Below are 21,625 nucleotides of genomic sequence, written 5' to 3' on the forward strand. Positions count from 1 at the left end.
TCTCACATATGAGCTTTTGGGAGACACTTCACATCTAAACCATAACATCTGACAAAGGACTTGTGCCCAGAACAAAGAACTCTTGAAATAGCAAGGAAGCGAACAACTCAGTGTAAAAACAATTTGAACAATGCTGCACCAAACATAGGCTCATGCCTATAAGGTCATGAACAAGATGCTCAATATCAACAGTTAAATGCAAACTGAACTCACAATAAAATACCACTGATAGACCTTTTACAATAGCTTACAGAAACTGACAATACCAGCTGCTGGCAAGGTTGTAGAACAACTGGAACGCTCATGCATTGTTGGTTGCAATGCAAAAACAATTCAGCTATTTTGGAAAAACATAGTAGTTTCTTATAAAATTAAAAATACACTTACTGCATGATCCATCAATTCCATGCCTACACAGTTACCCCCAAAGAAATGAAAACTCATGTTCATACATAATCCAATATGCAAATGTTCATAGAAGTGTTATGGTTGCTAAAAAATGGGAGCACCTTTAATGACATTCCACTGATGAATGAAGGAGGTCACTGTAGTGATCAGTACAATGGAATACAGGAATTCACTATTCATACACACAGCCACATAAATGAATTGCAAATGCATTATTCTATGTGAAAGAAGGGAGGTTTGAAAGACCTTATGATGCCATTCATATGGCTTTCTGGAATATGCATAAGTATGTTGACAAAGAACAGATTAATGGTTAACAGGGATTAAGCAGAGGAACTCTCTGTAAGAGGACGGCATGAGAGAATTTTGAGGGGAGGTTAGAATTCTACTCTGTGTGTGTATGTGTGTGTACATGTGCATACATGATGAAGTTGGAACTCAGGGCCTCATGCATGTTAAGCACATGCTCTACCACTGAGCCAAACTCCTAGCCCCTCTTCTGTATCTTGGCTGTGGTGTAGTTATGGCTTGGTGCACTTGTCAAAACTCATAGAATTGTACAACACAAATGTGAATTTTACTGTAGGTAAAATTAAAACTAAAATTTTAACAACTCGGCTAGTCTGTTCTTTATTTTAACTCAATAACCAAATTGACCTGAGTTTCTGAGCTCAAATGAATGAAAATGGGCACAGGGTTTGCCTGAATCCCATGTTCAAGTTCTGTGAGTTCAGCCCTAGTATAGATTGAGCTCTCTGGGAAGCAGACTCTGAGAAGGAGATTAGCATGCAGAGTTATTGAAGTGGGTCCTTGAGATCATTGATTTGAAGGGAAAGGATGAGAAGGATGCAGAATTGGGTGCTGGGAGAAGTTGGGTTGCAATTCAAGTTCAAAATCTCTCTTGGCCACATGGTGATCTTTGAAGATGAGGTGAATATTTAGAGGTGTCCCAAGTCAAGGGGTGAGGGCTGGGCTCCAGGTCATTTAGCTATTAGACACAGGCTGACTCCTAGAAGGATGTGACTTTGAGTGAGGCTGCTCTTTTCAGCCAAGGCAATCCCTAAAGAAGCAGACAGCTGGCAGTACCACTCCCAGCACCTAGGGAACATTTCCTTTACTCCTGAAGGGAAATCTGGACAGCATCCACCACACTCCCTGACCTCTTCAAAAGAGGAAGTATTCCAACTTTCTTCATTACCTCCTGAAGGACAGAAATGGTGATTTCTGGTTGAAATCCAGTGACAGCACACTTACCAAGTCCCTTTGGCTTTTCTAAAAGAAACTTAAAACAATGAATATTTTCTGGGCAAAAAGTGAATTCTTACAGGAATTTTTTCAGCTTTCCATATTATGTCCTCCCTCTTATAATATGTATAATTATCCTGTGGAAAGGAAAACATGAATTGTAATGGAATTTACTTTGTTAAGTGTGTTAATTTCAACCTTTTTTCTTAACAGAAAAGAAAAAAATAGTTAATCTCATGGTGTTGGTCAGGACATCATTCATAATATTTTTACTTCTGTACATTTATAATATACTGGCTTTCTCATATTGTGAGGACTGGACAGGCTTCCAAGTTCTGGCCTGGTTGGCCAAAGATTATTCTAGAAAGATTGTTAGGATATCACATATACCATGAAGATAGAGGTTGCACAATGAAAGGAGGAGTAACTCACCATCTTTCCTCCTTAAACATGACTCCATTCCCTGTGGTTCCTTTCTCATCTCTTAAGCGTCTCCTTCTTAATCTCCTTTATAGACTTCATCTCATCCCAAGTACTGCAAACCCCAAGGCTCTATCCTTGGATTTATCTTCTTATTGTACTAAACCATCTGAGACTTTCAATTCCAATGGCTTCTTTCAATAAGTTTACATTGTTCACTCTTAAATGCCATTTCCAGATTTCTCTCCCAATTAGTCTCATATTCCCAATTATGCCTCAGTATCTCCACCTGGTTGCTCTCCAGGAACCTCAAATTCATATTTGTCCCAAATCAAATCCTCTATAGTGCTCTAAAACTCTACTATTTTTTCATAGATTTTCTGTTTTGAATAATGCCCTGGTAAGATAATTACAAGCCAAGATGCCAGAATTAGAAACCTCAGTGTCATTTTTGTGTATTCCCCCCTTTTCTCAGGTATCACATCCAGTAAGTCACCCTAGTCCATACAGTCTACCATGTGAGACTTACTCCCCCCGCCTTGGTACTGGGGTTTGAACCCCAAAATGCTCTACCAGTGAGCTACATTCCCAGCTATTTTTTTAATATTAAGACACAGTCTCAATAAGTTGCTGAGGCTGGCCTCAGAATTCTCCTGCCTTAGCCTCCCAAGTGCCTGGGATTACAGGTATGCACCACCATAGCCATCTTGAATGTTTCCTGTATGTGCCTCCTCAGTAACTCTTTCCCTCCTAAAATAGCACCATTCATTAATCCACACCTGCTTTTCTTTTTTTTCTTCCATATTTTTATTGGTGCATTATAGTTTTAAATAATGATGGGGTTGTTACTTATTTGAACATATGCCTGATTTTCCTTTTCAGCTACGTGTGACCCATCATCTCTTAATTGGTCTCTCTGCTCCCATCCTCTATTACCTGTACACTATTATAAGTTGGCTCCTAGGACAACAGGATCAAGTCCACACTCCTTGGACTACCTCATAACGATTTTTACAGTGCCATCTTCACTCCTTATGATGCCTTCTAAGAATTTTCACAGTATGGCTCTAATGTACCTCTACAGTCTCATTTCCCTCATATCCTTCCTATTCCTCCTCCATCTTCCATTTTGGTTCTGTTGGAACACAATATGCTTAATATTGTGTATTCTTGTCAGACTTGTGGCTTCCAGGAAAATGCTGCATAGTTTGATGCTTCTAAAATTGAGCTTCAGTTCTTTGCTCTGCTTGAAAAGCCTTTTGCTCACATCTCAGTCTATTATAAAGTTCTTTTGATAGAATTAATGATTCATTTTCTGGGTTCCCTTGAAACCTTATGCACTAAACCTTGTGCATGAAAACACCTCTTACATACTGGTACGAGTTTGTGTCCCTTGCTGGATGGACTGTGAGTGCCACGAGAAAACCTGAAGCATAATAGTTGTCAGTGAATTTAATACCTCCCATATAGTTGTATATTAAGCTGGAATTATGAATTGCATAAATCAAAAAATTAATTTTAATTATACACTGCACTCTAGGATATAAGATAGAAAACATTAATATATTGAACTCAACGGAAAGGGGAAGTATAGTGGTCTTCCTTAACTGTAGGAAATATGTTCCAGATCCTGAGAGGATGCCTGAAACTGTGGATACTACCAAACTCAATATAAACTATGGTTTTTCCTATACATATATACTTGTGATAAAGTTCAAGTAATAAATTAGGCACAGTAAGTGATTAACAAAAATATTAATAAAATAGAAGAATTACAATATATTATAATAAAAGCAATGTATAGTCACTTTCAAAATATCTCACTGTACTGTAGATCTTAGCAACCTCAGTGTACAATGTTTTTATTTCCTTAAGTCAATAATTTTTTCCTTTTCACTTGAAGAAGGCACTTTCCAGATTCTTTGGCATATCCAAATTACTAGCATCACTACACTTTGCCTTTATGTTAAGTAATATAAGGGTTACTTTAACACAAGCTCTGCAATATTGATCTGATAAATGAGATGGCTAATAAGTGACAAATGAGTAGGTAGTGTGTACAGTGTGAACACAATGGACGGTGAATGATTCACACCCAGGGTGTGATGGAGGATGAAGCCACAAGACTTAATCACATCACTCAGAGTAGCATGCAATGTTTAGAACTTAGGAATTGTTTATTTCTGGAATTTTCCATTTAATATTTTTAGACCCTGGTTGGCTATGCATAGCTAAAACCACAGGAAGTGAAACTTCAGATGGGGGGACTACTAGAATTCAGAAGAACTAATCTGGGAAACAAAGAAGAATGAGAGGCCTTTCTGGAAGAAATGAATGAAGAGAAACCAGAATGTAGATACTATTTAAAGACCACATTTTCCCATTTTAACATTTTTTTCTTGCTCTTCTATTTTTGTAAATAGGTAGGTTGATGTGACCTAATGCTAAATGCCAAAATATCTGGTAAAAATATATTATGCAAACTAGGTATTGAGGACGTTGAATTTTTTTATTTTTATGTTATTTTTAGTTTTTTAATTGCTGTTAATCTCCTTAACTTCTTTTTTAAAATTTGTTCTAATTAGTTACACTTAACAGCAGAATGCATTTCGATACATTGTACATGAATGGAGCACAACTTATCATTTCTCTGATTGTAAGTGACATAGAGTCACACCATTCGTGCCTCCTCAACTTCTTGAAGAATGCCTTTTGTAATGAATTCAAGATACAGATAAAGGAGAATGAAATAGAGATAATTCTATTTTAGTTACTTAGATCACTGGTCCATTTGGACAATTTATCCATATTCTATAAAATGTCACCATCTGCTGGGGAAAGAAAAAATATACAATTCAACTTAATTGTGTGAACTGCTATTTCAAGTCAACATGATTACTTAGAACTATAAAATTTTTCTTTTTAGCAAGATGATTATAATAACATGGCTTGTGAAAAATTACCAGATCACAGGGGCAAATATTATTCACCACACTACTTTGTTTGCAGATACGCTTTTTCTTGTGAGCAATTCAGATCAAGTAGCCTTTAAAATGTTTTAACAATCAGTTAATTCTCAGGACTACTCATTCTCTGTTTTTTGCTCTTTTTGGTTACCACTTGATATGGATGTATTAGGTATTAAATACATCTATTATATAGAGGTGGGACTTCTTGAATGGCTTGTGACCAGCTCAACAAATCTTCTCCTTGGAAGCAATGATAGCTGGACATAGTGGTTCACACTGGTAATCCCAGTGACTTGAGATGCTAGAGCAGGAGGATGGTAAGTTCAAGGCCAGTTTCTGCAACTAAGAAAGACTTTGTCTCAAAATAAAAAATAAATAAATAAAAAAGGGCTGGGGATGTAATTCAGTGGTAGAGCACCCCTTGGTTCAATCCCCGGTACCTGAAAAAATTTTAAAAAGTAATGATAAAACCAATAGGACTGCAAAAAAGAACCACTTCGGGACTCTGGAAATTGAGCAGGAAAGGAAAGAAAAATATTTCAGAAATAATGACTGGAAACATTCCAAACTTGATAAAATCATTGATTTACATAAACAATAAGTTCAGTGAATACCATGTGGGATAAACACAGAGATCTACACCTAAATGCATCCCATTCAAATCATTAGAAAGAGAAAGAGCCAAAGAGAAAGTCATGAAAGATACAAACCAAAACAACTCATCAGGTACAACAGAACCATATTCCACACAAGGAAATCACAATGACTTCTCATCAACAAAAATGGAAGTGAGAGGCAAAGTGCCAGAAGAAAAAAAAAGTCAACCTAAAATTCTATATATAGTAAAATTATCATTTAAAAATAAAGGCAATGAGTAAAAGATATGAATAGACTGCTCCAAAGAAGATACAAAAATGTTCAAGAAGCACATGAAAAGATGCTCAACAGTATTATCCTCCAAGAAAATGAGTATAAGTTACAATAAGATACCAAATCTTACCCACTAAAATGGCTATAATCAAAGCCAGACAGAAAAATAGAAAGCTACATATACTGCTAGTGGGAATATAAAATAGTATGGCTACTTTAGAAAACATTCTAGCAGTTCCTCAGAAGTTTGAAAATTGAGTGGACATATGACTCAGCAATTTCTCCCAATAGAAATAGAAACATGTCTCCATGAAAGCTTGTTTGTGAATATTTGTAGCAGTGTTATTCATAATATCCCAATTCTAGTGTCCATCAATTGATGAATGGATGAGCAAAATGTGGTATATTCATACAATGGAATATTATTCAGCTATTCAAAAGAATGAATTACTGCTATATGTGGCAAATGGGGAATGAACCTTGAAAATATGCTAAGTGAAAGAAACCAGTCACAAAAGAGCACATTTTATATGATTTCATTTTTATGAAATGTCCAGATGATGACCACCATGCTGGGGAATGGGAGATGGCAGATGAGTAAAAAAAAAAAAAAAAATTCTACAGTGATCTCCTACTGAACTTATTAGTCTCATTTTTCACTAATAATTCACTTGGTTGTGTTTTGTTGCTGTTCTGGTACTGTGGATGGAACCCCGGGCCTTGGACATGCTAGGCAACTTCTCTAATACTCTACACCCACATCCCCTGAGGTAAGTTTTTGATAGGTTCTGTAGTTCCAAAAATTTGATTTTGACTATTTTTGCCAACTTATTATTGCTTCTGTGGAGGGATAAATTTTTGGGGTGCCCTACTCCACCATTTTGAATGATGTTACTCCCTTTAATGTTAATTTTTTTAAATTTTCCATCTCTGTGGTGACATTACATATCTGAACTTGCCGTTCTTTAATTTTTCCATTACGGCTTTTATTGCTATAACCTTTAACCATGCATCATTCCCCCATCATACACCTTTGTGATAACACCATTATTTAGATATAATTTACATACCATACAATTTATCCATTAAAACTGTACACTTCAATGGTTTCTAGTATATGCAGAGTTGTGCAACCGTTGCCACGATAAATTTTAGAATGTTCTTATCAATGCAAGAATAAATCCTGTACTATCTGGTTATTACCCTCCCAATGCCCCTACTGTCCTCCCCAGCCCTAAATAACTTCTAATTTCTGTCTCTATTAATTTGCCTATCCTGGACAGTTTTTGTTACCTGAAATTATTAAATTTATCAGTTCTATTTTTTTGTTTTTTTGGTGAAATCTTTAGGGTTTTCTGTAAGATCATGTTATCAGCAAATTGATATTTTCAAATTTTCTTTTCCTCCTATATGGATGTTTTTTGTTTTTCTTGCTAATTGCTCTGACTAGGATTTCCAGCACTATGTTGAATAAAAGTGGTGAGAGTGGGAATTCTTGCTTTGTTCCTGAATTAGAGGAAAAATTTTCAACTTTTCCCTATTGAATATAGCTGTGGCCTTGTCATTTTGCCCTTTACTGTGTAGAGGTACATTCCTTCTATACCCGTTTGTTTTTCCAGCATTTTTATCTTGAATGAATGTTAAATGTTGTCAAATGCTTTGTCTGCATCTTATGAGGTCATGTGGTTTTTGTCTTCATATTGTTAATGTGGTATGCTGTATTTATTAATTTGCATATGTTAAGCCATCCTTGCATCCTTGGGATAAATCCCATTTGATCATGGTGAACAATTTTTTAGCGTGCTATTGAATTTGGTTTGCTAATATTTTGTTAAGGATTTTTGCATCTGTGTTGATCAGTGATATCAGCCTGTGGTTTTCATTTCTTGTAGAATCTTTGTCTGGCCATGTTATCAGGATAATGCTGTCCACATAAAATGAGTTTGAAAGTATTCCCTCCTCTTTGAATTTTTGGATGAGTTTGAGAAGGGTTGGTATTAGTTCTTAAAATATTTGGTATACTTCAGTAAAAAGATCACCTGGACTTTCTTTGATGGGAGTTTTTTTTTTATTATCAGACCAATCTCCTTATTCATTGTTAGTCTATGCAGACTCTGTTTCTTTCTATTAGTCAGCATGCTTCTAGGAATTCATCCATTTCTTCTAGTTTATCCAATTTGCTGTTGTATAGTTGTTCATAATATTCTTTCATGATCCTTTGCATTTCTGTGATATCAGTTCAAAAGTTTCCTCTTTCACTTTTGGTTTTGTTTGAGTCTTCTCTCTGTTAGCCTAGCTAAATGTTTGCTGATCTTTAAAAGAACAACAGTTTTGTTGATCTTTTCTATTGTTTTCATGGCCTCTATTTTGTGTATTTCTGTTTAGATCTTGGTTATTTCCTTCCTTCTGTGAAATTTGTGCTTACATTGCACTTCTTTTTCTAGTTCCTTGAGGAACATAAAATTGATTATTTGGAATGTTTCTGTTTTCGTGTAGGTATTTTTTGCTATCAACTTCCATCTTGGCATTGATTTTGCTACATCCCATAAGTTTTGGTATGTTGTGTTTGATTAGTCTCAATGTATTTTTTAAACTTCCATTTGATTTTCTCTTCAACACTAGGTTTTTTCAAGAGTGTGTTTTTAGTTTACCTACATTTGTGACTTTTCCCATTTCTTGAGTTATTAATTTTTAGTTTTATTCCTTTGTGGTTAGAAAAGACACTTGTTATGATTCTGATATTCTTAAATTTTTAAAGTCTTGTTTCATGACCTAATATAGGATCTATCCTGGAGAAAGTTCTATATGTGCATGAGAAGAATATGTATTCGGTTGTTGAGTGGCAAGTTCTATATTTGTCTCTTAGGTTCATTTGATGCACTGTTGATGAGGTTCACTGTTATTTGTCTTCTGTGTGGATGTTCAATCCATCATTGAAAATGGGATATTGAAAGCACCTAATATTTTATTACTGTCAACTTCTATTTTAAGAAAATCTATGAAAGTGCCATAGATCAGAGAAAGCTGAGAAGACATAATGACTAAATGTAATATGATATTCTTGATGGTATCATAGGGATAGAAAAAAATGTATTAAGGAAAAACCAATGAAATTCAAATAAAGCATGGAAATGAGATTAATAAAACAGCAACAATAAAAATAATAGTAAATTATTATTAATATTTCAGAAACCATATCAATCAGTGCATAAAAATATATACAATGACCAAATAGTATTTATTCCAGGAATGAAAGGTTGGCTAGAGGGCTGGGGTTGTGGCTCAATGGTAGAAAACTAGCATGTGTGAGGCACTGGGTTCAATCCGCAGCACCACATATAAATATATAAATGAAACAAAGGTATTGAGTTCATCTATAACTAAGAAAAAAGTTAAAAAAAAAAGAAAGGTTGGCTTGACATCTGAAAATCAATTAATATATACCATGTTGTTATGATACAGGATGAAAATTATCATTGCAATAGATACAAAAAATTACTGGACAAAAATCTAATCCATTTATAACTAAAAACTCTCAATAATCTAAGAATAAAATAAATTTCCTCAATCTGATAAAGAGCATCTGTGCAAAACCTACAGCTAGCATAGTTCTTAACAGTGAATGAGTAAATGTTTTCCCCTTAAGATCAGGAGCAAGGCCAAAATGTCTTTTTTAGCCACTTCTGTTCACCATTACACTGGAAATTTTTGCAGGTAAAATCAGGTAAGAAAAAATAAAAATAAATATAAATGGCATCTTTATCAGAAAGGAAGAAGTAAAATTATTTGAAGATAACATGATCTTGTATATGGTAAAACCTGAGGAACCTACAAGAAAAGCCTACTAGAACTAATAAATGAGTTCAGCAAGTTCACAGCATACAAGGGTCATAGTAATGAAAAAATTTAAAATATTAAGAAAACAATTCCATTCAAAATATCACCAAAAAGATTAAATAGGAATAGGTGTTTTAAAAGAAGTGCAAGAATTGTACATTTACATCTACAACGAATGAAACGACAACAAATGAAAGAGACAAATGAAAGCAGATTTAAGTAATTTAAGAGGCATTTCCATGCTTAATATTATTAAAGTAGGAGTTCTCCTCAAATGATATAGATTCATCATGAGCTCAGTCAAAAACTCAGCAGAATTTTTTTGTACATACTGACTTGCCGATCCTCAAATTCACTTGGAAATGCAAAAGACCCAGAGTACCAGTATGTCACTGATACAATATATTCATATATATCACTAGAACAAAATTGAGGGTTCAAAAATAAACCCTTTTGTTTATGGTCAATTGATTTTCTTTTTTCTTTTTTTCTTTTTGGAACTGTGAATTGAGCCTGGGGGCACCTTGCCACTGAGCTATATCCCCAGTTCTTTTTATTTTTTATTTTGAGACAGGGTCTTGCTAAATTGCTTAGGATCTTGCTAAGTTACTGAGGCTAGTCTTGAGCTCAGGATCCTCCTGCCTCAGCCTCCTGAACTGCTGGAATTACAGATGTGCACCTCCACATCCAGCATCAATCAATTTTCAATGAAGACGCTAAGCAATTCATTGGTAAAAGAAAAATCTTTTCTTTCTTTACCTCTCTTTCTCTCTCTCTCTCTCTCTCTCTCTCTCTCTCTCTCTCTCCTCTCTTTCTCTCCCTCTCTCTCTCTCTCTGGTGCTGGGGATGGAAACTAGGGTCTTATGCATGCTACACAAGTGTTCTACCACTGAGCCAAAGTCTTGGTCACAAGGATAATCTTTCCAATAAGTATTGCTGGTATAATTTCATACCTAATTCACAGAGATGAATGCAAACATACACAAAAATTAACTCAAAATGTGTCGTAGACCTAAATGTAAGAGCTGAACACACAAACCTGTTAGAGGAAAACATAAGAGAAAAAGTGAATAACTTTGATTTAGGTAAAGAATTCTTGGATCTAACACCAAAAGCACATATTGTAGAAAACATTGGTAAAATTGGACTTCATCAAAATTTTAAACTTTTGCACGCAAAAGATAATGTTGAGTTGGGCACAGTGGCACATGCCTATAATCTGAGCAACTCAAGAGGCTGAGGCAGAAGGATCGCAAGTTCTAAGTCAGCCTTAGAAACATAGTGAGACCCTATCTCAATATGAAAAGGGCTGGAGATGGGTTCAATCCCCAGTACTGGAAAAAAAAAGAAAAGAAAAGATACTGTTGAGAATAAAAAAAGCAAACCATACATGAGGAGAAAATACTTGAAAATAATTTACTTGATAAAGGGTTTGTAACCAGTAAGTACATGAAGATTTCTTGCAACTTGATAACTGGAAAGCCCAATTAAAAACGGGCAAAATATTTGAATAGACATTTCACTAAATAATATTATAAATGGGTGATAAATACATGAAAAGTTATTTAAAATCATTGTTCATTAAGGAAGTGGAAGTTAAAATACAATGAGATACCATTTTACACACACCAGAATGGCTATAACAAAAAAGACACACATGCACAAATGCTGCAAGGATGTGGAGACAGAAGACCCTCGGATATCATGAGGAATGTAAAATGGAGCAGCCACTTTGGACAACTGGAAATTTCTTAAAGGTAATCATAAATTTACCATATGAAACAACAATTTCACCCCTAGGAATCTACTCAAGAGAAAAGAATACATATGCAAACATATACTTGTACACAAATGTTCATAGCAACATTGTTCACAAACTCTCAAGTGAAAACAATCCTAATGTCCACCACTGGAAAAGGAAGAACAATATGTACAATATCCATATGATGGAATATTATTTGACAATAAAAATTGAATTCTGATATATGTTACTGTATGGATGACGCTCAAAAATATAATAGTAAGTAAAAGAAGCCAGAGGCAAAAGAGAGCCTATTGTATGATTTCATACACATGAAAAGTTCATAAAGGTAACTTTATAGGAAAGAGATTAGTGGTTTCCTGGAGTTATTATCAAGGGCAAGAATTTGTTCCCAATAGGCTTAAATATGATGGAAATGTTTTACAATGAGATTGTGATGACAATCCCCAAACTGTACATTTTTAAAGGTCATTCAATTTTATGTTAAAACAAGTCTGTTTTATTATACCTCAATAAAGTTATTAAAATAATTCTGCTACTGTGATGGGTCCTTGGAACTTTGAGTCAAAGTCCTTTTTGTCAAAAATATGTGGGTGGACTTTAGACTGTTTTTTCACTAGACAACAGTGAATAAATATTGCATGTCTAAATGTCAGCCACCAAATATTTCCAAATTGTGAAAGAGTGGAAAAATTGCCAACATCAAACTTCCAAGCCTGATCCATCAGGCCCAGAAGGTTCCTCTCTAAATCTAGATGACTGTAATCCAGATTTTTAAAATTTTTTTGATTCATTGTACACAAATGGGATACAACTTTTCATTTCTCTGGTGTGACTCTACTTCGTGTGATCCAGATTTGATTGTGTCAGATCTGGAGAATGACCTTCCTCCTAAGTGAATTCTTTGTCTGAAGTCTCTGTCTACACTCACACTATTATCAGCTTCACTGCTTTTCTGTGTGTGTGCATTAAAGTATACATAACACAAATCTACCATTTTAACCCTTTTAAAGTATATAGTACAGTGACATGAAATATGTTCAAATTGTTATGCAACCATCTCCAACATCCTTTCCCAATCTTTTTCATCTGCCTAAGCTGAAACTCTATCTATTAAAGAATAACTACCTATTTCCCCTTCTCCTTAGCCCCATGGTAACCACCATTCTACTGTTTATAAATTTGACTACTCTAGGTACCTCATATAAGTGGAATTGTACAGTGTTTGTCTTTTTGTGATTGACTCATTTCACTTAGCATAGTGTCCTCAAAGCTTATCCATATTGTGACAAGTCATCATTTCATTCCTTGCTGGTTGTGGTGGCACATGACTGTAATCCCAATGGTTTTGGGAGCCTGAGGCAGGAGGATCATGAGTTCAAAGCCAGCCTCAGCAACTTACTGAGGCCCTAAGCAATTTAGCAAGACCCTGTCTCAAAATAAAAAAAAAAAATAAAAAGGACTGGGCATGTGGATTAGTGGTTGAGTGTCCCTGAGTTCAATCCCTGGTACCAAAATAAATAAATAAATAAATAAATAAATAAGTTTCATTCCTTTTAAAGGCTAAATAACATTCAACTAGATGTATATACCATATCTAATACATCAATTCATCTGTCAATAGACATTTGGGTTGTTTTCACCTTTTGGCTATTGTGAATAATGTTGCTGTGAACTGTGGTGTACAAGTATCTGCTCAAGTTCCTGCTTTTAATTATTTTGTATTTATCTCTAGAAGTGAAATAGCTGGATCATATGGTAATTCTGTGCTGGACCTAGTTGGCAAAGTAGGTTAATGGGGGCAGGCCCTTAAAGGGTATATTAGGACACTGGCTTATTCTCTTTCTGCTTTTCAGCAGCCATGAGGTGAGAAGCTTTACTCTGCTACACATTCCCTATCATGATATTATGCCTCACCATAGGCCCAAAGTGATGTTGCCAAGCAATCATGAACCGAAGTCTCTGAAACTGTAAGCCAAAGTAAATCATGTCCTCTTGAGTTGATTATCTCAGATATTTTGCCACAAGAACAGAACGCTGACTCAGGCTATGTGATGGGCAAGAGAGCAGTTGAGAAATGGAGAAGCTGAAAGCAATGATTAGTAGAAAAAGAATATGGCAGATGGTCAAGGAGTCAATCTTAGAGACAGGTTTTTAGGGGTAAGGAGTTATGCTACTTTCATTTTATTTTCAATTATAAAACTCTCTGAGCAGTAATGACACTGAATTCTATGTGGAATCATCCCTCTCTACTAAGATTCCAATGAGAAGACTTGTGTAATTAGAAGACTACTTAGGCCCTGGTTTGACCCAAAGATTTTCAAAGGCTTGGATGGTGGGAGGCACTGAATTGCTTCAGGCCAAGACTAGCTCCAAACCCAGCCTGGCCATGTTTGCTTTTGGAATGAAGGACTGAGGGCTCCTAAATCAGAGATAAGGTGGTAAGGTCATCAAATGTTAGTAAGAATGGTTTCTAGGGCTAGGGTTGTGGCTCAGTGGTAGAGAGTTTGCCTAGCATGCGTGGGGCCCTGGGTTCAATCCTCAGCACCACATAAAAATAAAATAAATGTATTGTGTCCCCCTACATCTAAAAACAGAATGTTTTAACAAAAATAGTTTCTCCTTAGCTAAACATGATTCCTATCCTTAATTCTGTCTACATGTACACATTATATAAGCATAGAGTAGTGCTTGTAAAAATTGGGGCATAGATCAGTTGCTCCTGAATCTTTAAAAGTGACGCTGTTTGTAGAACACTAAATGCCAAATAAATTAGTAAATAATTCTAATTGTTATGAAAATGGAGGAAACTGTTCTGTAAAACTAAAGCCCTAATTATAGCATATAAAATCAGATTCTTTTCAAAGGTTACATTTTAAGATAATTTACCTCTGAATACAAAAACTTAAGAAAAGTCATAAAACCTTCCATACATCTTAGGGGAGAAAGATATCTTCTGTATCCCTCTAAGTTCTTAAGTTAGCTCTTTGGCTGGATCTAGGAACCCAATTAATACAAAGGCTGATTAGTAAAAGAAAATATTAAAAGTTCTATTTATTTTACAAGTACACAAGGATCTTCCCAAGAGAGTGAAGTCTGCAGAAACAACTAAGGCATGCTTTTCTTCGTTTTTTTAGACAAAGAACAATAAATGTGTGAAGGAGTGACAGGACAAATGGATATCTGGACCAGGGTAGTAAATTCTAGGGATGTTGCCAAGAGATAGCTGGGGAGGGGATGTGGAAGCTAGTGGAAGATAAGGGTTATTTCAGAGTTTGTTTATTCAGGTTCACTGCATCCTCAATTAGCAACCTCTGGTGATCAAGGCTGTTTCCCAGCCTTAGCATGTGAAGGACATCCCTCCCCAGAAGAAACTTTATGCTCTGCTGCTTGTAGGGAAAGTCAAGCCCAAGCCAAATGACCCTTTCTAAAGTTACAGTCCCTCAAGTGATTTCAGCTTCAAATAATCAAAATAGCAGTTTGGCATATTTTGCCTTAACTCTTTCACATTCATTCAACAAATATGTATTGAGCATTTTCTATATTCCTGGCAGTATTCTAGGCACTGGAATACAAAATATACAGCAATCCCTATTCTCATGGGAGATTATATTCTACGGACATGGTGGGAGATGAGACTGTACCCCAGCTTAAAACAGTTGACCTTGTGAAAGGATTTAAGGTAACTTTTAAGAATCTTTTTTGAGATAATTCATATAGCAAAACATTTAACATTACAAAGGGCTCAATTCAGTGAATGTTAGTATATTCACAATTTAGATTAACCATCACCCCTATCCAATTCCTGGAATATTTCCATCACTCACAAAAGAAACCCCATACCCACTTGTTCTGGATTAAATCATATCTCCACCCAATTCATATGTTCAAGTCCTAGCCACAAGTACTTCAGAATATGACCTTATTCCCTTATTCCTTATTCCCTTATTTGGAAATAGTGTATTTGTAAATGTAATTTTTTATTTGTTCTTTTTAGACCAAATGACAGTAGAGTGTATTTTGACATATTACATGTAATTATTGAAGGAGAGGGAATTCAGAAGCAGGGTGGGCTGTTAATATGACTGGTGTCCTTATAAAATGGGAAAATTTGAACACACACACATAAACACACACACACACACACACGCACACACACACACACACACACACACACACACACGGGAAGAATACTGTGTGAAAATTAGTGCTATTCTACCACAAGCCAAGGACCTATCAGAAACAGGGAGAGAAGTCTGGATTAGATGCCCTGCCACACTCCGATTTCTAGTCTTCAGAACTGTGAGATAACAAATTTTTGTTGAATAAGCCATCATGTTGTGGTACTTTTTTTTGGCAGCCTAGAAAACTAATGTTCCATTACCAGTTATTCCCTATTCTTCCCTACCCTCAGTTCCAGGCAAGCACTAATCTAAGTTATTTCTCTATAGATTTGACAATACTGGATATTTCACATAAATCGAATCATACAGTATGTGTCTTTGCTGTCTGACTTCTTTCACTCCTCATGTTGTAGCACACATCCATTTATTCTTTGATATGGTTGAGTAATATTCCATTGTATGACTACACCACAATTTGTTTATGTATTCATTTGTTGATGGTCACTTGGGTTGTTTCTGATTTTGGCTATTAGGACTAATGCTACTATTAACATTCATGTGTAAGTTTTTGTGTGAACATGTTTCAATTCTCTTCTTATTCTGAGAAAGGAAAAATCAAGATGTTTTCCTTTCTTACATAGTCACTTGATACATTACTTCTGACATTGGATGTATGGGGGTTTCTCCCCACACACAAAGCAGTCACTTTTCCAGCAGATTCTTCAGTGGACACCAGTTAGGTGTCTTCTAATTCAATTCATCTCTGATGCTATCTACCTGGAGATACAGTGTCAGATTCCACAATTGAGGGCTCATTTCCAGAAGACTGCCCCCCGACTTCAGATGTCCATTATAAGCACAGGTTTTGCCTGGCTGTAAGTTGGGGTTCCCATGACACCCTCCTTGAGTTCCATTACTTTTCTAGGGCAGCTCACAGAACTCAGGGAAACACTTATGTCTACCTATTTATTACAAAAGATATTACAAAGGATGCAGATGAACATCCAGATGGAAGAGATTCATCAGGCAAGGGATGGGAGAAGGAGTGTAGAGTCCCAGGCACCTTTATGTGTTCAGATATCTGGAAACCCTCTGAACTCTATCCTTTTAGATTTTTATAGAGGCTTCATAACATAGGCATTATTGAATAAATCATCGGTCACTGGCTTTCAACTCAACCTTTAGCCACTCTACCTTTCCTGGAGGTTGGGAGATGGGTCTGAAAAGTTCCAACCCTCTAATTATGTTTGGTCTTTCTGGTGACCATCCTCCATCTTAAAGCTACTTATCTATCAGCCCCAGGCCACCAATCATCCTGCAAGCATACAGAAAGACCACTGTTAACACTGGAGAGAATCCAAGGATGTTATAGTTTAGATGTGGTGTCCCCAAAAAGCTCACATGTGAGACAATGCAAAGAAGGTTCAGAGAAGAAATGATTGGGAAATGAGAAGAAAAGCCTTAACCCAATCAGTTAATTAATCTCTGATTAACTGAGTGGTAACTGGAGGCAGGTGGGGTGTGGATGGAGGAGGTGGATCTTGGGGGGCGTGGCTAGGGTATATATTTGTATCTGGAGAGTGGAGTCTCTCTCTCTCTCTGCCTTCTGATCACCATGTGAGCTGCTTGCCTCTGCCACACTCTTTCACCATGATGTTCTGCCTCCCCTTGAGCCCCAAGGAATGGAGCTGGCTGTCTATGGACTGAGACCTCTGAAACCATGAGCCCCTAAATAAACTTTTCCTCCTCTACAATTGTTCTGTTTGGGTCTTTTAGTCACAGTGGCAAAATAATTGACACAAAGGATTTTAGGAGTTCTAGAAAATAAAGGAGGGGTTCACAGAAAGAAGACCGAATATATATTTCACAATATTGCAGTTACATACCTGGAAGTTAAATTTCTGGGCTATATGATAACTCTATGTTTAATTTTTCTGAGGAATTTCCAAACTGTTTCCTGAAGCAACTGTGATGTTTTATATTCCTGCTACCAAAGTAGGAAGGTTTCAGTTTTAATAGCATTAATGCAATGATTGTGTTACTATGTGATTAAAAAGATCATGGGACTGGGCACAGTGGTTCATACCTGCAATCCCAGAGACTTGGGAGGCTGTGGCAGGAGTATTACAAATTTGAGGCCAACCTGAACAAATTAGTGAAGCCCTAAGCAACTTGGTAAGATCCTGTCTCAAAATAAAAAATAAAAGGGACTAGGGATATTGCTCAGTGGTAAAGCACCCCCGGTATGATCCCCAGTATGAAAAAGAGAACGTATACTTTAAAACATATATCGTGAGGCTGTGGATGTAGCTCAGTGGTAGAGAGCTTGACTAGCATGCAAAGGACCTGGGTTCCATTCCCAGCACTCAAAAAAAAAAAAAAAAGATGAATTTATTTGTGTGTGTGTGTGTGTGTGTGTGTGTGTGTGTGTGTGTGTGTGTGTTGCTGGGGATGGAACCCAGGGCCTCACACATGATGGTCAAGCACTTCACCACTGAGCTACATCCACAGTACTGCATGGATCTTAAGCAAAGATTTGAGGTATGAATTAGATTTCCAAGCTTAAAAGTGCAGTAAGCAATTGGAAATGTGGAATTAGAGCTTAGAAAAAAAAAATCAAGGTTAGTCTTAACAAATACAAATTAATAGAAATAATACCTTGCATCCTATTGTATCATAATGGGATGAAATGAGAAATCAATGATAAGATAAAAAATAGAAGCTACTCTAACACCTGGAGGCTAAATAATATACTACTGAATGATGAATGGATAGCATAAGAAATCAGGGGTGAAATAAAAGAAATACTTAGAGGTAAATGAGAATAGTGATACAACATATCAAAATTTCTGGAACACTATAAAGGTGGTTCTAAGAGGAAAGTTCATAGCATTTAACTCATTCATTAAAAGACTAGAAAGACACCAAATAAATAATCTAACATTATATCTCATTGCCCTAGAAAAAGAAGACTAAATCAACACCCAAATCAGTAGAAGACAGGACATAATAAGAGGCCCAGAACAGCCAAGCAGTCCTTAGTAAGAAAAGTGATGCAGGAGGCATCACAATACCAGACCTTAAATTATTTTACAGAGCTACAGTAACAAAAATGGCATGGTATTGGAACCAAAACAGACATGAAAACCAATGGAACAGAATAGAGGACACAGAGACATACCCACATAAATACAGTTATCTCATACTAGACAAAGGCACCATAAACATACACTGGAAAAAAAGATAGAATCTTCAGCAAATGGTGCTGAGAAAACTGGAAATCCATATGTAGCAAAATGAAATTAAACCCCTATCTCTCACTCTGCACAAAACTCAACACCAAGTGGATTAAGGACCTAGTCATTAGAGCAGAGACCCTGTGCCTAGTAGAAGAAAAAATAGGCCCAAATCTCCATCAGGTCTGCTTAGGAACCAAATTTCTCAACAAGACTCCTAAAGCACAAGAAATGAAATCAAGAATCAATAATGAGATGGAATCAAACTGAAAGCTTTCTTCACAGCAAAAGAAACAATCAGGAACATGAGGAGAGATCCTACAGAATGGGAGAAAATCTTTACCACCTGCACCTCAGATACAGCAAAAATCTCCAGGCTATACAAAGAATTCAAAGAACTTAACACCAGAAAAACAAATAACCCAATCAATAAATAGGCAAAGGAACTGAACGAACACTTCACAGAAGAAGAAATACAAATGGTCAAAAAATATATGAAAAAATGTTCAACCTCTCTAGCAATTAGAGAAATGCAAATCAAAACTGCACTGAGATTCTGTCTCACTCCAGTCAGAATGGCAATTCTAAAGACTACAAATCACAATAAATGTTGGCAAGGATGTGGGGGAGAAGGTACTCTCATACATTGTTGGTAGTACTGCAAATTGGTACAAGTGCTGTGGAAAGCAGCATGGAGATTCCTCAGAAAACTTGGAATGGAACCACCATTTGACCCAGCTATCTCACTCCTCAGTCTATATTCAAAGGACTTAAAGTCACATACTTCAATAATGTAGCCACATCAATGTTACAGCTCAACTCACAATACCCAAGCTATGGAAACAACCTAGGTGTCCTTCAATGGATGAATGGATAAAGAAATGTGGTATCTACACACAGTGGAATATTACTCAGTCATAAATAAGAATGAAATTATGGCATTTGCTGGTAAATGGATGGAACTGAAGACTATCATGTTAAGTGAAATAAGTCAGTTTCCCAAAAACCAAAGGCAGAATATTGTATCTTAAATGTGGAAACTAATCCACAATAAGGCAGAAAGGGAAGAATAGAAGTTCATTGGATTAGACAAAGGGGAATGAAGGAAAGGGAGGGGGAATAAGAATAGGAAAGACAGTGGAATGAATCTGACCTAACTTTCCTATGTTCATATATGAATACGAATCTCATCATCACGTACATCCACAGGGCTGGGGTCCTAATTAAAATAAAATATACTCCATGTGCGTATAAATGCATCAAAATAGATTGTACTGTCATGTGAAACTAAAAAGAAAAAATTAAAAAACTATAATTGGAATGGTTTTTCTTAAAAAAAATCTAAGCTGAATCGGCTCACGACACCCCGGCCGCTGTCCAGCGCCAGCACAGTGTGCCCCGAAGCCAAAGTACGCGCCGTCTCCCCCAGCAAGCGGGCCCGGCCTGCAGAGGAGGGCGGCTTGCGGCTCCGCTTTGTACGGCTCTCGGAGCATGCCACGGCTCCGACCCGAGGGTCCAAGCGGGTGGCAGGCACCTGCACAGTGCCTATGATTATATAGTACCACCTATGGAGAAAGCCCTTGTGAAAACAGACACTCAGATAGCTCTTCCTTCTGGGTGCCACGTTCTGGCTTGGCTGCAAAACACTTCCTAGATGTAGGATCTGGTGTCATAGATGAAGACTGTAAGAGGAGATGTTGGTGTTGTGCTATTTAATTTTGGCGAAGAAAAGTTTGAAGTAAAAAAGGATGATCGAAAGCACAGCTCATTTGTGAACGGATTTTTTATCCAGATTTAGAAGAAGTTCAAGTGTTGAATGACACTGAAAGGGGTTCAGGAGGTTTTGGTTCTACTGGACAGAATTAAAATTTAGGTCAAGTGTAGAAAATGAAAATGTTACTTTTCTCTTAAAACTAAAGACTTTCTGCTTAAAGTGTGTTAGTATTTTGCATGTTTGTAAAGTTAGGTTTAGCTTCTAAAAATATATTTTCTTCTGCTAAAGAGTTCCTCTGTTAGTATCACATGGAAACTTTCCTGTATTTTCTGCAGTTTATGGTTATGTGTATCTGCTTTGTGGTGATCTAATGCAAAATTTTTTTAAAAACCAAACATATGTACACCAATTTCAGATTTAAAAAAAGTATTCAATAAATGATATCCCTTCAACTTATTGTGCTTAATTGCTTTATAATCAATGATTTTTAATCAATAAACTTGAATTCTTTCACAGATAAAACTTATTGCATAAGCTGGACTAAAATATCAGAAGGAAGGGTTAAAGTTACTCCTTGTTATCCTTGTTATTGTCTCCATGGGCATACGTTTTTAGTTTAGTTTTTTTTTTAATATTAAAAGTATATGTGAAGGTAAGAAGAGAATTCTCAGTTCTCAGTTTAGGTAGTCTCTGGGTTGACTGGGCAGAGGTTTATAAAATGGCCATGGGTTGACTGGATTTATGTTTGTAAAGTGAAATATCACTTGAGAATTTATAGTTGATTTGTTCCTCTGAATTTCATCCTACTAAGCAAATTTTGCTAGTTGTATTGCTGAGTTTCCTTCACTAAAGTAGCTGTATTTAAGAAAATACACAATTTAATAGGTATAAAATAAATGTGAAAGTGTACATACTTGGGTCACTGGGTTTTTCTATTTTAAGTACATAGCTTGAGTAAATATATAAGCATTTCACTGAGATATAGGGCTGATCATGTGAATTAGCATAACTTGTAACTTTCTGTTAGCGTACCTTCCTTC

The 21,625-nt window shown here is 36.2% G+C and overlaps 1 pseudogene across 1 annotated transcript; it reads left to right on the top strand.

Moving 5' to 3' along the window:
* Positions 1-15,133: 15,133 nt before the first annotated feature.
* On the top strand, positions 15,134-20,977 carry LOC306651603 (deoxyuridine 5'-triphosphate nucleotidohydrolase-like; annotated as a pseudogene). The gene is made up of 2 exons: positions 15,134-15,193; positions 20,218-20,977. The product of its transcript is annotated as a deoxyuridine 5'-triphosphate nucleotidohydrolase-like (transcript).
* Positions 20,978-21,625: the final 648 nt, after the last annotated feature.

Source organism: Sciurus vulgaris, assembly GCF_902686455.1.
Source record: "Sciurus vulgaris genome assembly, chromosome: X".
In the NCBI taxonomy this organism is placed as follows: domain Eukaryota; kingdom Metazoa; phylum Chordata; class Mammalia; order Rodentia; family Sciuridae; genus Sciurus; species Sciurus vulgaris.